The following is a 21652-nucleotide window of genomic DNA, read 5'->3' on the forward strand; positions in this document are numbered from 1 at the left end:
AACCCTGCAATGTACAAGATATATAATGCAATTCTCGATCAGAATATATAATATATATACAGGCGTTGAACATACGTTATTTAATTAAAATCACAACTTTTTAACATATATATATACCTTTGGTACGTTGATCGTTGGATTCATCCTCTTCTGGCTTTTGATTTATATCAAACAGCCGTTTGTTATTGTTGCTATGAACAATCGACATGTCATCTGATGCGGCGGTAGAGATGAGACAAAACAAATATGACCCTACGTCTAACATTGGCAAACGACCTCCTAGGGTTACAGATAGATGCGGCGCTAGAGTAGAAGAAGAAGAAGAAGATGCATTGATGATTATATTGTACGAACCAAGGTAGAATTAGGGTTTTTATTTATAAGAAGATGGGTTGGGTTATTTTTCATCTAAAACACCCCTCATTTTATAACTCTCTAAAGTGTCAATCAGTTGTTCTTATCTAGTTGGTTGGTGAATCTTGTGGCTGGTACATGGTTTTTGAAAACCACCTATTTAGTTTCACATTAAAAAAGCATAATAGAACAGCTATGATAATATTATTTCATCCTAAGAAAAAAAATAATATTATTTGGGGATTTAATAATTTATTTTTGTTATCTATACTCTATTTAGATCAAAGAATAAAACAACTGGGATGAGAGTTGAGACGTTCTCACGTTGCTCCTCACCTTTTTTATTGATGATGTATCAGCATCATATTAATTCTCTGCTTTTTAGCCCATTTAAATGTAAAATTTCATGAGTCAAAACAACCCTTCATTTTAAACCTATTGATCAATCACCTATTTCTTATATTTATTAATACAAGAGTAGTGATCATATATGTTAGTGTTCGTATCACATGTATCTCTAAGTATTATTTCTCTGAATCCAATTTAAACACACATCCACATACATAAAGATCGGATTGCATAAGTAGGACAACGTACTTCTTTAATATGTGTTTACAACTCATAACATTATTTGATTTTTTTCGGTTATATAGCGTGTGCTAATAGAAACACTTTACTCTAGCAACAACCATGAACAAAACCACGTGTGCGGTCCCTCAGATTCTTCCTAGATTCTAATATTTTAATTAAGATCGCTCAAGATTTGTGCTCCCGTTTTGAGAGTGATGTCGAATAATGATTGCATATCTAGAGCTTATAGTCTTTGCTTAAATTTAAAGGTATATTTTTTACATGAAGAGTAGTATGTTCATGATTTTGTTTTGCGTTACAATGGAAACATATCTGCATAATTAATTTGTTTTTATGAAAAAAAAACCCCTAATATGACAGTTAATTTAAAACGTGCGTGAATGTTGAGTGTGAGGTCTTTAAGTTATACATATCAAGTTATTCAAGATATTGATAAGAAGACATCACGTCCGATTATTAAATCCATCTTTTTTATTTAAAAAACCCAACAATAAACATGTCTTATACTTAGGGTTATAAACGAACGAACATGAACAATAAATTTTGTTGGATTAGTTAAACAAACGAACACGAATAGGCCCCATTCGTTCAATTGTGATTTTGAATGTCCAATAATATGTTCATGAGAGTTCTTTCATATACGTTTGTATATGTTGTTCATGAAAGTTTTGTACATTTATTTATATTATATAAACATTTTATATTCTTTAATTTTTACCTCTAACATAAAATAGGAAATAATATTCTCACATTGCAAATGCCTTGTTCTCATTCCTTTCTCATTATTCACATTGATGAATATCAATGTCAATCTCTGGGTTCCGCCGATTTTATTTGTATTGGTTTATGTTTGTGAACCGTTTATGAACATGCTAATTTCCTTAATGAACGAACACGGACATAAGTGTTCATGAACACACAATTTCCTAAAAAACGAACCAGAACAAGACCTTGTTCGTGTTCATTCGGTTCTTTTATAGCGTCCTACTTATGCTTCTACAAAATAAAAGGAAAGATAAATCTTGTTTTTCTAGCCGATTTAATACACTGTTTATTTATACAACCCCACACGATAATGCACTTCTCCCAAACGATTTCACAATCCCCACATGATAATATGATTTCAACTCACATTTCAATGTATTGAATTTATTAGGAGGTTACATAGCATGTGCACATGGTGTAGACAAGGACACCTAACTCTAGCTACAACAATGAAAGAAGCAGACGAGTGATTTAATAAATTCATATTAAGTTTTAAGATTTCAATATATATCCGCTCTACATGTATGCTTTCATCTAGGGAGACGGCAAGTAAGATTACATGGTCCATCGCGGCTTAGTATGCTATATTCCTGGCGGCTTTATAATTGTTTGGAAACGCAGTGACTAGGAAGGTATCATTAAAATAGGGGGTATAATAGTCATTTTTAGCTTAGAGAAAAGTGACCACATGGATTTTCAGATAGGGTTCAACAAGTTTTACATACGATAGGGGTGTTCACGGTCCGGTTTTCGTGGTTTTTAGGTCAACTGTGAACCAAACTGTTAGTAACGGTTTTTGGTTTTTGTAAACCAAAACCAAACCGTAGATCTTTTAAACCGAACCGAACCAAACCGTTAGTAACGGTTTGGTGCCGGGTTGGTTTCACGGTTTAGGCTTTTTGGGTTTTATAAATGATGTCCATAGTACGGACCGTACAATATGATATGTTTATAGCAAAACTTTCAATAATCAGCAAAACTTTATACATGTGTTTAAACTTTAAACACAACCTGCCTAAATCACACAAGTCTTGATTCTTGAACACAACCTCTACGTTTGGGGTTTGGGCTTAGCCCATTCTATGTAGTTAGTGTTAAAAGATTGTTAGCATTTAGTAATATATAACTATATATTGTGTACACTACAAATTTTAATTAGATTATGTCTAGATATATACTTATATATACATATATAGCATAAAATATTTAAAAATTTAACATAATTAAATCATACGGTCCAGTCCAGTTTTATACGGTTGGTTTTCGGTACAAACCGTAACCCAAACCGTTCGATACGGTTTGAAAATTTTAAAACCGACCAACAAAAAGTTAAGAAAAAAAAACCAACCGTGAAACCGAACCGATGATTGGTTTGGACGGTTTCGTGGTTTCGAACCGAACCGTGAACACCCCTAGCATACGGTACAAGGCATATAGCTATGAATGAATTAGAAATCTAATTCCCACGTTCTAATACGGAATGATGTTCATTTGGCCCCGAAGAGTCAAATTGTTATGTGACAATAGTTCTTATGGGGTTGACACAAACACGATCGTTAATCCAGAAGAGTTTATTTCAAATTTTATATGATAATAACCTAAAACTACGAATTTACACTAATAAGGAACATGTATGTAAGCCAAAATAGTTTATAAAACACACTCAGCATAAAATGATTAATATTAAATATAAAAGTAATATACATTTTCATAGTATAAACTTGTTTTAGTAAAGTCGATCTTCCATTCCCTTTATAATTCTTACGAAGATGGTAAGATACGACTAGCTTGAAGAAGTAATGTTGCGTGAAAATACAAGGGCACCAAGTCGTGTACTTTTTTTATTAATGAATAATATACAATGACAATATCCCGATCAATTGCTATCGCACCGATCAAGGTAGTTCCATCTGGGAGACGGTTCATAGTTCTGGCCTTCCGCTCCTTGGTTAAAATTGAGGAAGGCAACGTTCCTGCTCTCCCGATCCTTTCCGTCTCGACACCTATCCGTATGGGTGTAAACGAGCCGAGCCGAGCCGAGCCAAGCACGAGCTCGACTAGGCTCGAGCTCTGCTTGTTTTGACTTATGAAAGCTAGTGCTCGAGCTTAACTCGTGAGTCATTTTTACAAGCTCGGGCTCTGCTCGATATTGACTCGTTTAATATTTATTAATTAATTTGTATTCATCTTTAATTACTTTTATATATTATGAAAAACCTTTAAGTGAGCCTAAGCGTGGCTCAAGCTCGTGTAGTACCTCAAACGAGCCAAAGCTCAGCTGTGTTGTGTGAAATTAATACGTAGAAGTTCAAATAGGCAAAACATAAAAACATACAAGACTCGTTAAGGCTCGACGGCTTCCCATACAAAGCTAGAGCTTAGGCTCGACAACTTAACGAGTTTTATTTAAGGCTCGGCCTATGCTCATTTAGAGCTCTTTCTCGATCTGAGCTCGAGTAGCTCGTTAGTGGCTCGGCTCGTTTGCACCCCTACCTTTTGCTCCATGGTCCCGATAGAGGGGGATAGTGTTCCCACTCTCCCGATCCCTTTCATCCCGATTGCTATCCTACTCTTCATAACATTTTTCGCTCCGATGAAATATGTCGATGTGGATTCACCTACTGATCTCCCACTCCATATCCTCCACCCTCATGAAGTTCATTAAAAGGTAAAGTAAAATAAACTTTGTTAGTTCACAATGACATTACACAATATCAAACAGTTAACCAAACCCTACTTTTTAATTATAAAAACTTGTCCCATACTAACCCGAAACATGTTAGGTATCGGTTATATTATACATGTATGTTCAAATAACTCGTGATTGCTTAAAATATATCGGATATATTATATATCATACACCCTTAAAATAAATCGGTTTGTAAGAACTATGAATACAATCATCTATACTATATACCATATTACTTAGAAAGTTAAAATAAATACAAAAGAAAGAAAATCTTGTCGGGTATATATATAACTGGGTAAATGAATATACGTTTATCAAGTATCCGGATCGGGTAAATGCGTATATCACCAAATCTCATACCCGTCTAATACCGTGATAATTTAAAACGAATCGCATACCCGATTAGCCGACCCTATACCCGTCCCAAGTGTTTCAGTTTTTAAATATTCGTATCAGGTTCGGTTTTCTTTGCCGTCCGGACCATACTCTCGGTCATAAACCTAAGCAACAAACACACCACACATTCTAAACTTAAAGGACCCATTAGATACTCTCGGTCATAAACCTAACCAACTAAATATATAAACGCCTTTTTGATTTCCCCTCCTTCTTTCTCTCTCTAAAACCTGCAATTAACTACTTTCTCTCTCGCTCTAAAACCTGCAACAATTTGAATCAACAAGTGCAAGAATAATAATAATAGTAATAGTAAACATGGTGGGTTGTTTCAGTTGCATTGGTGGTGGTTCAAAAACATCCAAGAACAAGCAAAATGATCAATCGGACACTGAAACTGCTGGTATGTGTAATGGCTTTCATTTCTTCATTTCCATATTATTATTATTATTGCTCTGTGATCATTCTAGTTTCTTGATTGGGGTTTGTTTTGATAATGTGAAACATGCATGCTGTTAGTGTTCTTGTTGATTTTGAATCGGTTCTTGTTGAAAGTTTGTAGTTCGTATTTGTTGTGATCAGTCATCAGTGATGTCATTAGATGATTATGGGTTTTGGGTGTGCACTGTGTGGTTCGGTTTGGGTCGTTTTTGGGTTAAAACGAATGAAAAACCGAAAATTCTGTTTTTTACTTTTGAAAACCGTTTGGTTCCGGGCTTTCGGTTTGGGTTGGTTTTGGGCTAAAACGGAATAAAAAACCCAACATTCGGTATTTGAATTTTTAAAACTGTTTGGTTCCAGGTTTTCGGTTTGGGTCGGTTTTGGACTGAAATTGAATCAAAAACGGAAACTTCCGCGTCTTTGAATTTTGAAAATCATTCCGCGTTTTCGGTTTGGGTCGACTTTGGGTTATTTGAATTTTTGATAACCGTTCGGTTTCGAGTTTTCTATTTGGGTTCGGTTTTAGTTTTATCGGTTTTGTCAATTTGATATTGAAAATTTAGGGCAAAAAGTAAAGAGTCGGAAAATAAAACTTTGGTATAAGATTTTTTTTGAAAACTGTTCGGTTTTCCCGGTTTGGGGTTTTAGGTTTGGGTTTTGCAATTTGAGTTTGAAAATTTTGGCCTAAAAAATTGGCCCAGAATGTAATGAATTTGGGCCTAAATTATTTTTGTTAGTTAAAAACTAATTGTTTATTATATATACATTTGGGTTAAAATATTTGACTTACATATTTTAATAATTTATTATAAATAACTCAAAATAAAATGAAAATAAAGTCAGTCCGTGTTCTTTTTTTCTACAGTTTTTATTGCATGAAAAACTAAAACCAAACTGTAAGTTAGATTTTCACATAAACATAAAATCAAAATGTAGGTTTGGGTTCGGTTTTTCCGGTTTTGGATCGGTTTTTGTGGTTCATATTTGTCATCACCATTCACCAGTGACCTCATCAAATGATTACAGGTTTAGTATTAGTACCTTTTGATCTTAAATCAATTAATGACTAATCTTTTGTCATCAATTACAACTTTAAAACAGTTATTATATCTAACTGAATCAAGAACTCATGCTTCAAAAAATTTAGAAAATTATAATCAGTTTGCACCTGAAAATTACTTGTAATATTAAAAGAATAAATATCCTGTCTTTCTTTTTTTATAATAGGATCAGTTTGCACTTGAAAATTACTTATACTATTAAAAATATAAAGTTCTTGATTTTTTATTGTTAAGAGTAGGATGATTCGAATTTGGATAACAAGGGATGCTTTGATGTGTAAGTTCACTAAATTTAGTGATTATTTGAACAACATTTAATAATTGGCATGCTCTTTTTTTTAATAAGATCATTAAAGTTTTAACCTTTAGTGGTGTGTTTTTTTAAGTAATTTTGATAGAAATTTATTGTTGTTTTTTTAAGATTTAGATTCAACAAAAGTTGAACAAGGTAATGAAGTGAAGAAAGGAAAAGCACCAGTCGATGAGCAAGCATCAGTTTCAAAGCAGTCTGATGAACAAATTGTCGATAAAGCATCGGCTTCAAACGAGTCTGATGAGAAGAATATACTCCAAGAGGAACAAAGGCGTGCGACCAAGCACGAACGTTCACATATGAACAGTTAGTGAACGCAACTGGAAATTTCAGATCTAGATATCTTTTGGGTGAAGGCGGATTCGGCAAAGTTTATAGAGGAAGATTTGAAGATACTGATCAGGCTAGTGAAAATCAATCTTTGTTACATTTTTGAATTTTTTTGTAACGTTATGTTAACGTGTTATATTTTTGTTAATTACAGATTGTGGCTATTAAGCAGCTTGATCCTAAAGGAGCACAAGGAACTAGGGAATTCGTCGTGGAGGTTAGGACGTTAAACATGGTGGATCACCCAAATCTCGTGAAACTAATCGGTTATTGTGCTGAGAAATAACATAGATTGCTGGTGTATGAGTATATGGCTTTAGGCTCGTTAGAGGATCATCTACACGGTATTTATTAATCCTCTAAAATATATTTATTTGTTTAATATTAATTCTTATCGAATAAAATACACAAATGGTTTATTTTAGCATCCAGAATTAGAAATGTTTGTCACTAATTTTGAAACATGTAAAGGATCATGGTCTCTAAATGTGAGCTTGTTAAAAGTTCTGTTTTGTTAAATTTTTAGAAGGATGATTTTACCCTTTTGCTAGGTCATCGGGCCCCTGAAAACGGGCTCGGTTGGAACACTAATGGATGCCCTGATATAAGTTTTGTTGAGTTTTTTAAAATGACAATTTTACCTTTTTACTAGGTCATCGGCCCACAGAAAACGGCTCGATTGTTGAATGATTTCATAAATTTTTTAAATTGAGAACTTTACCCTTTTGCCAGCTAACCAGGGTCACAGAAAATGAATGTCTGTTAACAGTTTTGTTAGTTTATTTAAAATGACAATTTTATCCTTTTCTTAGGTCATCAGGCCCACAGAAAACGGCTCGATTGCAACACTAATGAATGTCTGTTACAGTTTTGTCAATTAATTTAAAATGACAATTTTACCCTTTTGCCTACTCATCGGGCCCACAGAAAACGGCTCGATTGGAACAGTAATAAAATATATATACTTCTTTAATATTAGTTCTTATTTTCTTATTGAGTAAAACACACAAATGGTTTATTCTAGGATCCAAATTTAAAAATGTTTACTAATTTTGAAACATGATAACGTTTGTGGTCTCTAAAACGGGTGCTTGTTAAAAGTTTTGTTTAGTTTTTAAAATGAAGATTTTACCCTTTTGCCAGGTTTTCGGGCCATCAAAAAATGGCTTGACTGGAACACCAGGATTAATATTGCAGCTGGTGCAGCAAGAGGGTGGGTTGGAGTATCTCCACGACAAAATGAAGCCAACTGTTATATATCGAGATTTGAAAGCTTCAAATATTTTGTTAGGCAAGGATTATCATACAAAGTTATCAGATTTCGGGTTGGCAAGGATGGGCCCACTTGGAGGCAAAACACATGTTTCGACTCGAGTTATGGGGACTTACGGGTATTGTGCTCCTGAGTATGCAATGACGGGTAACCTCACGTATAAGTCGGATATACAGTATATAGCTTTGGGGTCTTGTTATTGGAGCTGATTACGGGCCGAAAACCATTTGATGCGACAAGACCTCAGTCAGATCGAACTATTGTTGCGTGGGTATGTTTTTTATATATAATTTTGTTATGTTTTTCGTTATAAGATGTTATTTTGAAGGAAATACTAACATAAGAGTCAACGTTTGACTCTTTAGAATAAAAAAACGTGTTTTTTTTAATAATTTGAAAATTGATAGAAAACATTTTTATTTAAATGGAGGAATATCGAACACGGTCAAAATATAATATAGATAATTTCCAATATTTATCATGTTTTTGGTCATAATCATAAAACATGGTGTTTGACCCATTTGACCCGCGTAGTTAAACAGGTCAAGAGCGTGGTTTTTTATCAACTATTAATTCTTGTCTTATAACAACAACCAAATTTCATCATTTACTGTTTTCATATGTTGCTTTTATTTTTATGTATACTTTTTAACAACGTTTTAAAAAAATGTTTACTGAAGCTAATATTTAACCTTATTTTAATAGGCGCGATCGTTATTTAAAGATAAGAAGTTCGGGGAAATGGTGGACCCGGCTCTAAAAGGCGAATATCCGAAACAAGGATTATATCAAGAATAGTTGTAGCTGCAATGTGTGTTCTGGAGCAAGCAAGCATGAGACCTCCAATTACTGATGTGGTGAAGAGGTAGGTCCCAGCAGAGCCCAGTTGGACCCGCAAGACTCACCTTGAATAGGGACGTCTGCGCAATGACCAACTGCTCCAGCAGGACCCACCATGCTCAGAGAACCTTACGCGCAGTACGCCAGCTGTACCCGCGGGGAAAGCCTCCAAATGGTGAAGTACCCCGCCTGTTCCCGCAGCTGCGGATACAAGCCATCAGGGAAGGCTACCCGCACTAACAGCAAGGCTACACGCACAAGGCATTAGCTACTTCAGTAGTCACATGAAGGAATGAGCAAGGCGGGAATACTCCCGCCTAAATGAGCCAGTCCGTATGCTTCTGGAAGGTCTTTCGTACTATACCTACTAAGGTATGGGCGGAACAGACAATTTGACCAGAGCAGCCCATGAACCAATCACAGGGTGACAGCTCACCGACAACAATACGAGGAGGAGCACCCTCTAGTACTGTTTGTCACTATTAGCCGCTGCCTACTCACCAACCCTTACGATGGGACGTGCGCAGCCTACAGTTGGTGAACAGTGCGTAGCCGGCAGTAAAGGAACAGTGTACAGCCGACCTTTACTGTTGGCCGTAGCCTATCCACCAACCAGCATGGCCTGTGCGTAGTCCACTGTTGGTGGAACAGGAATACTATTCAGCCGGCTGTACCTTCTAGGAAACCTACCTTCGGCTATAAATACTCCAACACCTTGGAATGGTAAGGACATCATCTGATATCTAAATCTTATCTAGCAATCTCTTAATATACACTTATATTCAGAGCAATCTAGTCTGATTCTCACGCCGGAGGGTGGTCACAAGGAGGAACCCCCCCTTCTCAGTGACGAGCTTACGGTGTCTGTTTTGCAGGTCCCCTGAAGAACAACCTTCTCTGCCAGACCTCATCCTCGTGGGAAACATTACTTAACCCCCAGATTATCTATAATCTGCCCCGGGTCACTTAGTGTTTCTTCATTGGCGCCATCCGTGGGACCAAAACTGGAACTAATTATTAGTTTTTTCAAAATTTCTGAAGAAATGGTTAAAGTTACTCCGGTCCCAAGGCCAGTAATCGACCAAGAAACCCCGGTAACCACAACCCCAGCAACTGGGGGGAACACCGGCGGTTATACAAATCTTACGAACACTACCCCGACTACCCAAGCCGGGGCAAGTGCAGTAAATATTCCACTGGGGTTCACTGATGCCCAGTTGGAAAAACGAACGAGGGTCCCTCGCCAAACACTAGATCAAGTGAAGGCGTGGGCCGAAGCACTTCAGAGAGAGTTCCAAGCTGAATTGGACGAACGCTTGCGTTCAGTTCAACAGGCTGACGAATTCGGCAGTACTCGCCAACATCTCAATATGAACAGTGAGTGCGAGTACTCAGACGACGAGAGGGAAGAATCCGATACTGACGCAAACCCTCGCCATAAGGCGAAAGGGAAGCGTAAGGAAACGGACTTCCAACTGAAAAGGAATTTTGGGGAAGCTTTTAAACCAACAAATGCGGAGAGAAACCCGCGTGACTTCTCCAAAACCTTTATACCAACTGCTACAAATGCAGGAAAGTCAAAGTTCGCTAGGGACATTGCGGAAGCAATCGCCCCGAGAAGTGCCAAACAAATGTCCAACATTGGCACTTATGATGGTCTATCCGACCCAGACGACCACTTGAACAGATTCATTGCGGGGGCAACCGTCAGTAACTGGACGGAACCCACGTGGTGTTATATGTTCCAGATGACTCTGGTTGGAGCGGCCAGGGCATGGTTCGATCGTTTGCCGGTCCACCACATTTATGATTGGGCGGACTTTCAGAATAAGTTCAGCCAGCACTTCAGCCAGCAGAGGAAATATACTGAAGAACAGTGGACGATCCTCAACTGCGTTAGAGAGGAGGATGAATCTTTACTAGACTTCATCACCCGCTTCAACTCCAAAAAGCTAAGTCTCGGCAACATAAGTGAAGATCTTGTTCGCGCCGCTTTCATCCAAGGCGCCGAATACCCAGAGCTTATCCGCACATTGACGGGTAAGGATGGCATGCCATCAACATGGGATGCCATCATGACGGCGGCAAAGCGCTTTGCCGAGACGGAAAAGCAACTGGGAAGGGATCTTCCCCAGAGTACACACCTCTACACGCAGAGGACAAGAGAGAACAATGTTCGGATCGCCCGGCAGAACAAAAAGAGGAAGCTAGGTATCTGGCAGTCAAGGGTAAACTTTGACACCTCATCCAGCTCTCACCCTCTTGTTGGCGGAAGAAATCACACACACCCTTCAAGCCAAAAGCACCGGTGGACGCCACTCACCAAAAGCGTCACGGAGATATTTGCCACTGAAAAGCTACCATGGCCAAAAGCTCCAATGATCCGGCAGCGACCTAATGCGGATCAGAGTAAATCCTGTGACTTCCACGGGACAAAATGTCATAGTACGGAAGAGTGTACATCCTTGAAGGATATTGTTGAAGCATTCGTCAAGGATGGAAGACTGGCACACCTGATGGCATCAATCAAGAAGGGAGGAAGGAACGACAACCGGTACCGAGGCAACGGACGAAAGCCCGTTGACATCAGCATCAACATGGTTCATGGTAAGATCAGAGGAAGAAAACGACGAATGACAGAACCATGTGCGTGGAAGGAAGCTGAGGTGCGCTTCCCGCGAGTGCCAGGAGGACCCAGCAAAGAAGGCCCTATCGTCATCAAAAGCCAGCTGGGGCACTACATCACTTCTCGCACTCTTGCTGACAACGGCGCCTAGTCAACGGTGATGTACAGGCAGTTCTTCGACAAGCTAGATGACGAGGATAGGGAACGCCTGGAAACGATCTGCGCCTCAATGGAAGGGTTTGATGGCAGCACAAACACCCCCCTGGGTATCCTATCTTTCCCCGTCACTCTTACGGATGGGAAACACTCCCGCACAGAAGATGTGGACTTTGTCGTGATGAGGAAGCCACACCACACATACGACATTCTCTTCGGGAGAGACGGGATGGCAAGATTCAACGCCGTGGTATCCTCAGTCCACAGCATGATGGGATGGCCAACAGCTGAGGGTGTAGCGATGATCACCGGCATTCCCCAGGTATGCATCGCATCTGTCTCATCTAAACCCAAACCAAAGATGGCTAAACCAACCATCACCGAACCAGAAAGATGGGCCTTCAACGGCAAGTACCCTGACCAGGCCGTCACCATTGGCCCGACAATTGTTGATCCCACACGCACCTTACTCAAGCGCTTATTACAAAAAAACGCTGACATCTTCGCGTGGACACCAGCTGACATGACTGTTGTACCCCGAAGTAAGGCAGAGCATAAGCTCAAATGCGATCCGGCTGTTACGCCGATCGTACAAAAGCGCAGAGTAATGGGGCCAGAACAAACTAACGCGTGTAGAACCCAAGTCAAGGAACTCCTTGACGCAGGCATCGTACGCGTTAGTAGATATCAAACTTGAGTTGCAAATCCCGTTATGGTACCGAAGAATAACAAACAATGGCGCATGTGCATAGATTTCAAGGACTTGAACAAAGCAAGCCCCAAAGATTGTTATCCGTTACCCGAAATTGATCTTAAGGTGGATTCGTTAGCACCGTTCCGCCTTAAATGCTTCCTGGACGCGTATAAGGGGTACCATCAAATACACATGGCCATTGATGATCAGGACAAAACCGCTTTTCGGACGCCCGATGGCACATTTTGTTACCAAATGATGCCATTCGGACTTAAGAGTGCCGGGTCCACATACCAACGCCTGATGGACAACCCGTTTCATGCCCAAATTGGGAGGAACTTGGAAGTCTACATGGATGACTTGGTCATCAAAAGCCCTGACCCAGAAGCGATGTTGAAAAACATCGAAGAGACTTTCAACACGCTCAGGAAGATAAACATGAAGCTCAACCCGAGCAAGTGTGCCTTTGGAATGGAAGAAGGGAAGTTCTTGGGGGTCATCGTCACTAAAGATGGCTTCAGAGCGAACCCTGAAAAGGTCGAAGCCATTATCAAAATGAAATCACCTACTACCATCAAACAGGCTCAGACACTGAATGGACAACTAGTGGCACTTAATCGCTTTTTGGCAAACCACGCAGATAAGTCGTTTCCCTTCGTGTCAACGTTGAGAAACTGTTTAAAGAAAACGCACTTCCGTTGGACACCAGAAGCGGAAGCAGCTTTTCAGGAGATTCGGTCACGCTTGATCGAACTCCCAACGCTGACAGCACCAAAAGCGGGAGAGGAGTTAATCCTATACCTTTCCGCAACAGATAGAGCAACCGGGGCAGTCCTGCTAGTAGAGCGAAAGGCATCCAGATGCCAATCTATTATGTCAGCCGTATCCTAACAGACGTAGAAACCCGGTACTCTACCCTCGAAAAATTAGTCTTAGCACTTATACACGCTTCACGCAGGTTAAGACGATATTTCCAGGGTCACCCAATCACCATTCTCTCCAACTTCAAACTTGCAAACGTTCTAGGCAAACCCGAGTTATCGGGACGCCTAGCCAAATGGGCAATTGAGTTGGGGGAATACGCGATAAAGTATAAGCCAAGACCAGCCATAAAAGGCCAGGTTCTGGCCGACTTTATTGCAGAAGTACCTGCATCGCGGGAAAAAGAGTGCCAGGAAGAGGCTCAACCCTCTCCAGCACAAGACATCAATGATGTCTGGCGACTCTACACTGATGGAGCAGCCAGTAGCGAGGGTTCAGGCGCAGGGCTGAAACTAACCAACCCAGCAGGCCAAGAATACACTTACGCTATTCGACTGGACTTTCCAAGTACGAATAACGAAGCCGAGTATGAGGCATTCTTGGCGGGGCTGAGAATTGCGCGTAAGATGGGAGTGAAAAACTTGGAAGCCCACGTGGATTCCATGTTAGTAGCCAATCAAATCAACGGGACGTACACGACCGTAAACGACACAATGGCCCTGTACCTCGCACAAGCAAAATCCCTTATGCGCGATTTCAACGACTGCAAAGTCATACACGTCAAGCGAAGTGAAAACAAATCTGCGGATGCGTTAAGCAAGCTTGCATCATTAGCCTTCACCCACTTAGGAAAAGATATCCGCATTGAACTCCTCGAGGCACCTTCGGTCCCGCACAAGGAAATTTGTGTCATCCAAACCGGCACAGAAACGTGGATGACACCAATAATAAAATACCTTGCGGCAGGCACACTACCAGAGTCAAAAGCACAGGCAAGAAAACTATGCTGTAAAGCACTGAATTATCAACTCATTGATGACATCCTTTACAGACGTAACTTTCTTGGCCCACTCTTGAGATGCGTGGACAACCAAGATGCTGACTACCTCCTAAGGGAAGTACACGAAGGCATCTGTGGAGTACACGCAGGTCCCCGCGCTGTTGTAGCTAAGCTAAACAACGCGGGATACTTTTGGCCGGGGATGCATACGGATGCGTTGGCATACATCAGAAAATGCAGGTCTTGCTAGCTCTACGCACCCAACACGCACCGCCCGAAGAATGAACTTGTTCCAGTCACCTCTTCATGGCCATTTCAGAAGTGGGCCATCGATGTGACAGGCCCATTTCCTACAGCAGCAGGAAATGTTCAGTTCCTAGTGGTAGCCATCGACTACTTCACCAAGTGGATAGAAGCAAAACCCTTAGCCCAAACAACCGCGAAACATATCAAAAAATTTATTTGGGAATTTATTATCTGTCGTTTTGGACTTCCACAGAATTTGGTGAGCGATAACGGCACCAACTTTGCTGACAAGAAGCTACAACAGTGGCTGAAAGAACTTCAAATCACCCACACCTTTACCTCAGTGGCACACCCGCAAGGTAATGGTGAGGTGGAAAGAGCAAATAAGAGCATCGTCGAAGGCATAAAGAAAAGACTCTTGGAACACAGATCCGGCTGGGTGGACGAGCTTCCGCACGTCCTTTGGGCAAACAGAACGCTGAAGAAGGCCAGTACGGGAGAAACCCCGTTCAGTCTCACTTATGGCACTGAAGCTATGGTCCCGGTCGAAATTGGTTTACCCTCACCAAGGGTCTTGATTCAGCCAGAAGACAATGATGCGGAAAGACGGTTGGACCTTATGCTAACCGAGGAACGCAGAGACTTAGCCGCAGTGCGTGAAGAGAACTACAAGCGACAAATGCAAAAGTACTACAACACGCGGGTAAAACTCTGCAACTTCAATGTAGGAGACTACATACTGCGTAACAACGAGGCTTCGAACCAAGAACGCCCAGGAAAGCTGGCCCCGGTCTGGGAAGGGACATACATTATCAAAGAAGTCCTGGGAAAGGGCGCATACCAGCTCGAAAGGCTCGATGGCACTCCCATCCCAAGAACATGGAATGGAGCTCAATTACGCAAATGTTATATGTAGATCAATACCAAACTTGTAAAGAAAAGGCCTAGAGCCACTTCTAATGGAAATGATTCTCCTTTCACAATGTGTTGATAGCCTTACCTTTATACTTATGAACTTCCCACACTGATGTGCCGGTATTCACCGCATAAATGGGGGAAGAAGTAAGTCGTTACGTGTGGAAGGCGGCAAAACCCGCATAAACACAACGCTAAAAATAAGGAAAACCTACACGCAGGTCAGATGTAAGTAAAGTTTAGCCATCCTTGTAAGTGCAAGTGACGGTCTTACCCGCACAATCACGAACAAGGAAGCAAAACTTCAACCTATGATCTACCACGTTCAAAGGTTAACTTATTCGAAACACTTAGAAAATTTCAAAGGAAAAGATGAGGAAAACTTCCACGCAGGTCAGATATAAGTAAAGTTAAGCCATCCTACTAAGTGTAAGTGACGGTCATACCCGCACAATCATGAAAGAGGAAGCGAAACAAACTTATAATTTACCACGTTAAAAAGTTAACTTATCTAAGTACTAAAGAAATTGCTAAGTTAGATCAAAACATGCGTAAAATAAACAAGGCAAAGAACTAACACAATCTTTATTTCATCAAAATTCAAATATTACAAAGATAGCTATACAAAAGCAAAAATCTACGCTAATGGTGGAAAGGGATCTTCAGAATCAAGCTTCAGGACCACTTCCACTTGGACCCGCTCCATCAGTAGAGCGTGGTGGTTCAACGTAAGCTTTAATAATAGCTAGCCCATCATCAGCAGCAGCGACTTCGTTCACCTTCACCACCACCGGATGCGGGAAGGCGGCATACTGGTTCACTGCTTGGTCGTAAATAGCTTCAGTATCCACATCATACAAAGGGAAGTTGGAAGGCGGGATGCCTTTCTCAACGAACCCTAGACCAAGCAGGAAGCCGGCCTTTTCCCCATCCTCATGAGAAGCGTTGAGGGCTGCGCTCATAGCATCGTCATAAGACGTCTCTGAGAAGACCCGATGCACAACCTACAAAGAAAAAATACAAGTGTCAAAACCTTTTCTATTTACAAAGAAAAGCGTGAAGACATGAAGCTAAACATACCTGAGACAACGCTTCTCGAAGAAGCCATTCCTTGGCAACCAGAGCTTCTTGGAGGGCAGCTTGAGCTTCGTTACGGGCGCGTTCGGCTTCATTCTTGTTGAGGTTGGCAAGCAACACATCTTTAGCCGCAGCCTCTTCGACGCCCTTTAGCTTACGCTCGGTATGGTCAAGCACCCCCCTCTGGTCCAGGATTTCTTGGAGCTTCTTCGCGTCCTCCATCGCCAAGGCATCATGAGCCTGCTGGAGAGCCTCTAATTTGGCTTTAAGGTCTTCATTCTCCAGGCGTAGAGGCTCAGCAACAGCTTCAGCCTTGGTGGCCCTTTCAGTTGCGTTCCTAGCAGTCTCCTTAGCCAGCCGAAGCTGTTCATTAACAGCTTGGGCAGCCTTGGAGCGAGCCTCGAGACGGGCCTGAACCTCAACTTCAAGGGCCTTGAACGCCTTCTCCTTCTCCGCCGCCGCGGCGGAGAGCCTTCTATTCTCCTCCCGGACAGCCCGCGCCTGAGCTACTTCCTGAAGGTGAGCTGCTTTTAACTTGTCGTTTTCACGACAAAGCAGCTCGACGCGCGGCTGCATCCGGGCCAGGAGAACCCGAAGCTCATTGCTTAGCCTACCCTCCTGGTAGCTAGCCATGGCTTCCCCCAACGCACCACTAGGAGCAGCGTGACGAGCCCACTCCACGCAATCCACAGGGGTGCGAAGGGTTGTTCCTCGGCGAATGTTCCATCGTGGAACATACACTTCATTGGAATCCGACACTGCAAAAAACAAAGAGCAGTTAGGAAAAGATGATTGAAAAATATAAAATAGGCCAAAAGAACCCTACGCACCTGTAGGGTCAATAACAGGCCGATAGCCGCCGAACCCATCACCTGAACCCAAGGGAAATCCATCCAAGAGGTCAGGCAGATGGGAAGGTGGCAGAGGTTGGTGATACGCCCCATGCATACCTGAAGGATCGGCCGTCGTAGCCGATGACGGAGGAGGCATGGTAAAGGCCGCCGCGGCCGCCGAGGTCGCGGCTGCGGTATCCGCAGCAATAGTAACTGCCGGCTAGGTGAAAGATGCTGTAAAAATAGCACTCACAGCCGGCGGTGACGTCATCACAGCTGGAACAGTCGGCTCAAAGGAGTGAGCAACTGAACCAGCGGAAGCAGGCGCAGGCGCCTGGGTCGTCGCCTCAGGTAGGCTGACCAAGCCTACCGTCATTGGCGGAGAGGTACTCCTCTGCGCTCCACCCTGGAATGCGTCAACATCCACGCCTGCGTAAAGAAGATAAGTGTTAATGATATTAAGCTATGAAGTTAAAAGATAAAGGAAGTTTGTACTTACGGGTTTTCTTGAGCCTAAAGGTACGGAGAGGCGGGGACGAACCCGATGGAGCCGGCCTCTTTGCGCCGCTCACCGTCGTCTTCTTGGGTTCTCCGGAGGTGACAATCGCAGCCTCCGGAGCGGTGGTCTTATCACCACCGGGATTCCCCGCCACCTCTTCGCTCTCGGTCTCCGAATCAGACCGAGGCACCGGATCGGCAGTGGAGGCCACCTTCTCCTTCCCCTTCCCGCCGGCAACCTTCTTCTTCCGCACCAACGGAGGACCATCTGCGGATTCCTCGTCAGAACATACGATTAGAGGAATTCCAGCAGAGGTTTCAACATTGAGGGGTCGAGGGTTGAATAGCGCCTTACCTGGCCGCCTGGCGCTCAGGATCTCATGGCCTAGCGGGTAGACCTCCACGAACCGATCCGCCGTTTGTTCTAGGATGGGCAACTCGTTCTCGTCTAGAGCGCGAGTACCCATCCGAGCGGGACCGTCAGCCTCCCGCGGGTTCAGGAGCGACTGCAAGTCGTTCCCCTCTGAAATAAACAGGAAAAAAGTTAGAAGAAATTCAGAATCAACAAAAAGAAACAAAGCATACCGTAAGGAACAGAGTTCGAACCGTATTCGAGGACGATCGGAATCTTTCGCGCATCCGCCTCCTTCCACACCCGGCTCATCCCCAGCATCACCATCCCGGACTCCGCAAACCGGTAAACCGGAGATTGGACTCGGGATATCTTCGAAAACCATTCCGCCTCCTCGTAGTTGGAGGCGTGAAGGCTGGGAAGTGCTTGCCCGTTCTTGAATTTCATGGCAAGGGGGATGGCGCGAGCGGATATGTAGAAGAACTCCCGCTTCCACGAGCGAAGACTGCGCTCGGTTGCGCAGATCTTCAAACCCTTAATCCGGGTTATCAATATATACCACCCCTGGATGCACCTCCAAGTGTAGAAGGTCATCAGGCGGTCAACATAGGGCTCAATGCCCAGAATCCGGCACACCCACTCGAAGTGCAGAATCTTGGCAATTGCCATCGGGTGCACCTCGGTCAGGTGCACACCGTGCCTCTCCAGGACACGGTAAACAAACTTTGTCAATGGGAACCTAAGATTCCCATAAACAAAGAATGCAGCATATACCCCGATCTTGCCTCTGGGGGCATCGTACACTGTCTGATGGGGTTCAGGAAACTCAGGCTCGAGAGACTCGAGCATGAACTTCCTGACCACATACTGGTACAGATCGACAGGCAAAGCACACTGGCACTCACCAGCAGTACTCTTGTCGTCGGCTGTAGATTCGAGATCACGAGACATCTTGCAGATAAAAGAAAACGATTTCGAGAAAAGGCTCGACTGAAAAGTTGAGTATTCACCAGAAATCGTTCTGAAGATGAAGAGGAAAGTGAAAGTGTGAATTACAAAGAACCCTCTCCCCCTTTATATACTAATCGCAATTAATGCGATGAATTTAATGCGGAGGAGGGAGAAATCGAATGTGCAATGAAACTATGACACGTGGCAAAAAGCAAGCTGGCAACAGCTGTTGAAAGGACGCGTACCATTAATTTCGCGGCCACGCGCCCGAAAAATCGCGCCCACGCGCCTGAAAAAGCGTCTGGAATGACCATGTACTGTCACGTCACCATAACTTCCTGCACGTCCTGACACAGTCAGAAGAAACCGTCGCACGACGTTTCAGAGGTTTGGACTGTTCTTATCATTTCACCAACTCTTCGAATTTCAAAAAAATTCAAAAAAGATTCAAAAGTAGGCGGGAAAATACCCCTTACCTTGGTAACCAAGTAACCATAAGACGGGTGCGGGTATAGTGTCAAGGCAAAACCCTTCACATACTTAGCACCCGCAGGGAATTGACGCCAGGAATACCTTGAAAGTAAAGTAACCGTAAGACGAGTGCGGGTACAGTGTCAAGGCAAAACCCTTCACATACTTAGCACTCTGCAGGGAATTCAAACCAAGAAGGATCTTCTGGGCCATGCTTGCGGAAACGGGAATATCATCCCCGCATGACGGGAACGTCGAGAACTATATTGTTTGAAACTCCATGATGGGATTGGTGGTTTTAGCATAATTGATCAATATGTTGAAAACTACCAAAACTCCATGGAGAATCCACACAAGTGGGACTCAACGCTCCTGACGTGCGAGGAGGTTACAAACCTACCCGCTTCACACCCAAAGATCAAGCAGAAAAGTCGGGAATTTCTGCGTGACATCAGGAAAACCGCGGGAAGAATCACCACGGAAAACCTAAAAACTAAACCCTTTTCAAAACCCCTTGCTAAGTCCAAAAGTTCACCTCACTTATTAATAATTCATGAGAAGAACATTGGACTGGGGGGACTTGAAGAGGTAGGTCCCAGCAGAGCCCAGTTGGACCCGCAAGACTCACCTTGAATAGGGACGTCTGCGCAATGACCAACTGCTCCAGCAGGACCCACCATGCTCAGAGAACCTTACGCGCAGTACGCCAGCTGTACCCGCGGGGAAAGCCTCCAAATGGTGAAGTACCCCGCCTGTTCCCGCAGCTGCGGATACAAGCCATCAGGGAAGGCTACCCGCACTAACAGCAAGGCTACACGCACAAGGCATTAGCTACTTTAGTAGTCACATGAAGGAATGAGCAAGGCGGGAATACTCCCGCCTAAATGAGCCAGTCCGTATGCTTCTGGAAGGTCTTTTGTACTATACCTACTAAGGTATGGGCGGAACAGACAATTTGACCAGAGCAGCCCATGAACCAATCACAGGGTGACAGCTCACCGACAACAATACGAGGAGGAGCACCCTCTAGTACTGTTTGTCACTATTAGCCGCTGCCTACTCACCAACCCTTACGATGGGACGTGCGCAGCCTACAGTTGGTGGAACAGTGCGTAGCCGGCAGTAAAGGAACAGTGTACAGCCGACCTTTACTGTTGGCCGTAGCCTATCCACCAACCAGCATGGCCTGTGCGTAGTCCACTGTTGGTGGAACAGGAATACTATTCAGCCGGCTGTACCTTCTAGGAAACCTACCTTCGGCTATAAATACTCCAACACCTTGGAATGGTAAGGACATCATCTGATATCTCAATCTTATCTAGCAATCTCTTAATATACACTTATATTCAGAGCAATCTAGTCTGATTCTCACGCCGGAGGGTGGTCACAAGGAGGAACCCCACCCCTTCTCAGTGACGAGCTTACGGTGTCTGTTTTGCAGGTCCCCTGAAGAACAACCTTCTCTGCCAGACCTCATCCTCGTGGGAAACATTACTTAACCCCCAGATTATCTATAATCTGCCCCGGGTCACTTAGTGTTTCTTCATGTGGTTACTACTCTTAATTACTTGGCTTCACAACCATATGATCCCTCAACTAACCCTGGTCAAGGTTCCGGTTCTTCTCGTGGTCAAGGGTCTGTCGATGGAAATGAAAAGAAACCTGAGGTGTGAATGTTGACAAGTAGTTTTGTGTTGTTAATACTTGATACGAAAAGGGTGTTCGGTGCTGTTTTTGACACCGTGACAAAGTCGGTAACTAAAACATTTGACATTGATATTTTGGTTAAGGGTAAAAAAAGTTTTGGAGAATTATGACAACATATATGATATAGTTTCTATACCTTTTTGTTAAAAAATGAAGTTTCATAAAATTTGTTCAAGAGCTGTTCAATTTATCACCCTGTATGATCTGATAGCTGAGACTGGTGAATAACTTTTTACATTGTAATCAATTTTTAAAAAAATTGAAACAAATGATTTTTGAAACGAAATGTTTTTTGAAAATTGTTGGACAAA

The 21652-nt window shown here is 42.7% G+C and overlaps 1 pseudogene; it reads left to right on the forward strand.

Annotated features, from left to right (window-relative positions):
• The first annotated feature begins 206 nt into the window (after nucleotides 1-206).
• LOC143567751 (putative serine/threonine-protein kinase PBL7) lies at nucleotides 207-21307 on the forward strand (annotated as a pseudogene).
• Nucleotides 21308-21652: the final 345 nt, after the last annotated feature.

Source organism: Bidens hawaiensis, unplaced genomic scaffold, assembly GCF_021521415.1.
Source record: "Bidens hawaiensis isolate Kalapana, Puna unplaced genomic scaffold, B.hawaiensis_p1.1 tig00023622_1, whole genome shotgun sequence".
NCBI lineage: Eukaryota > Viridiplantae > Streptophyta > Magnoliopsida > Asterales > Asteraceae > Bidens > Bidens hawaiensis.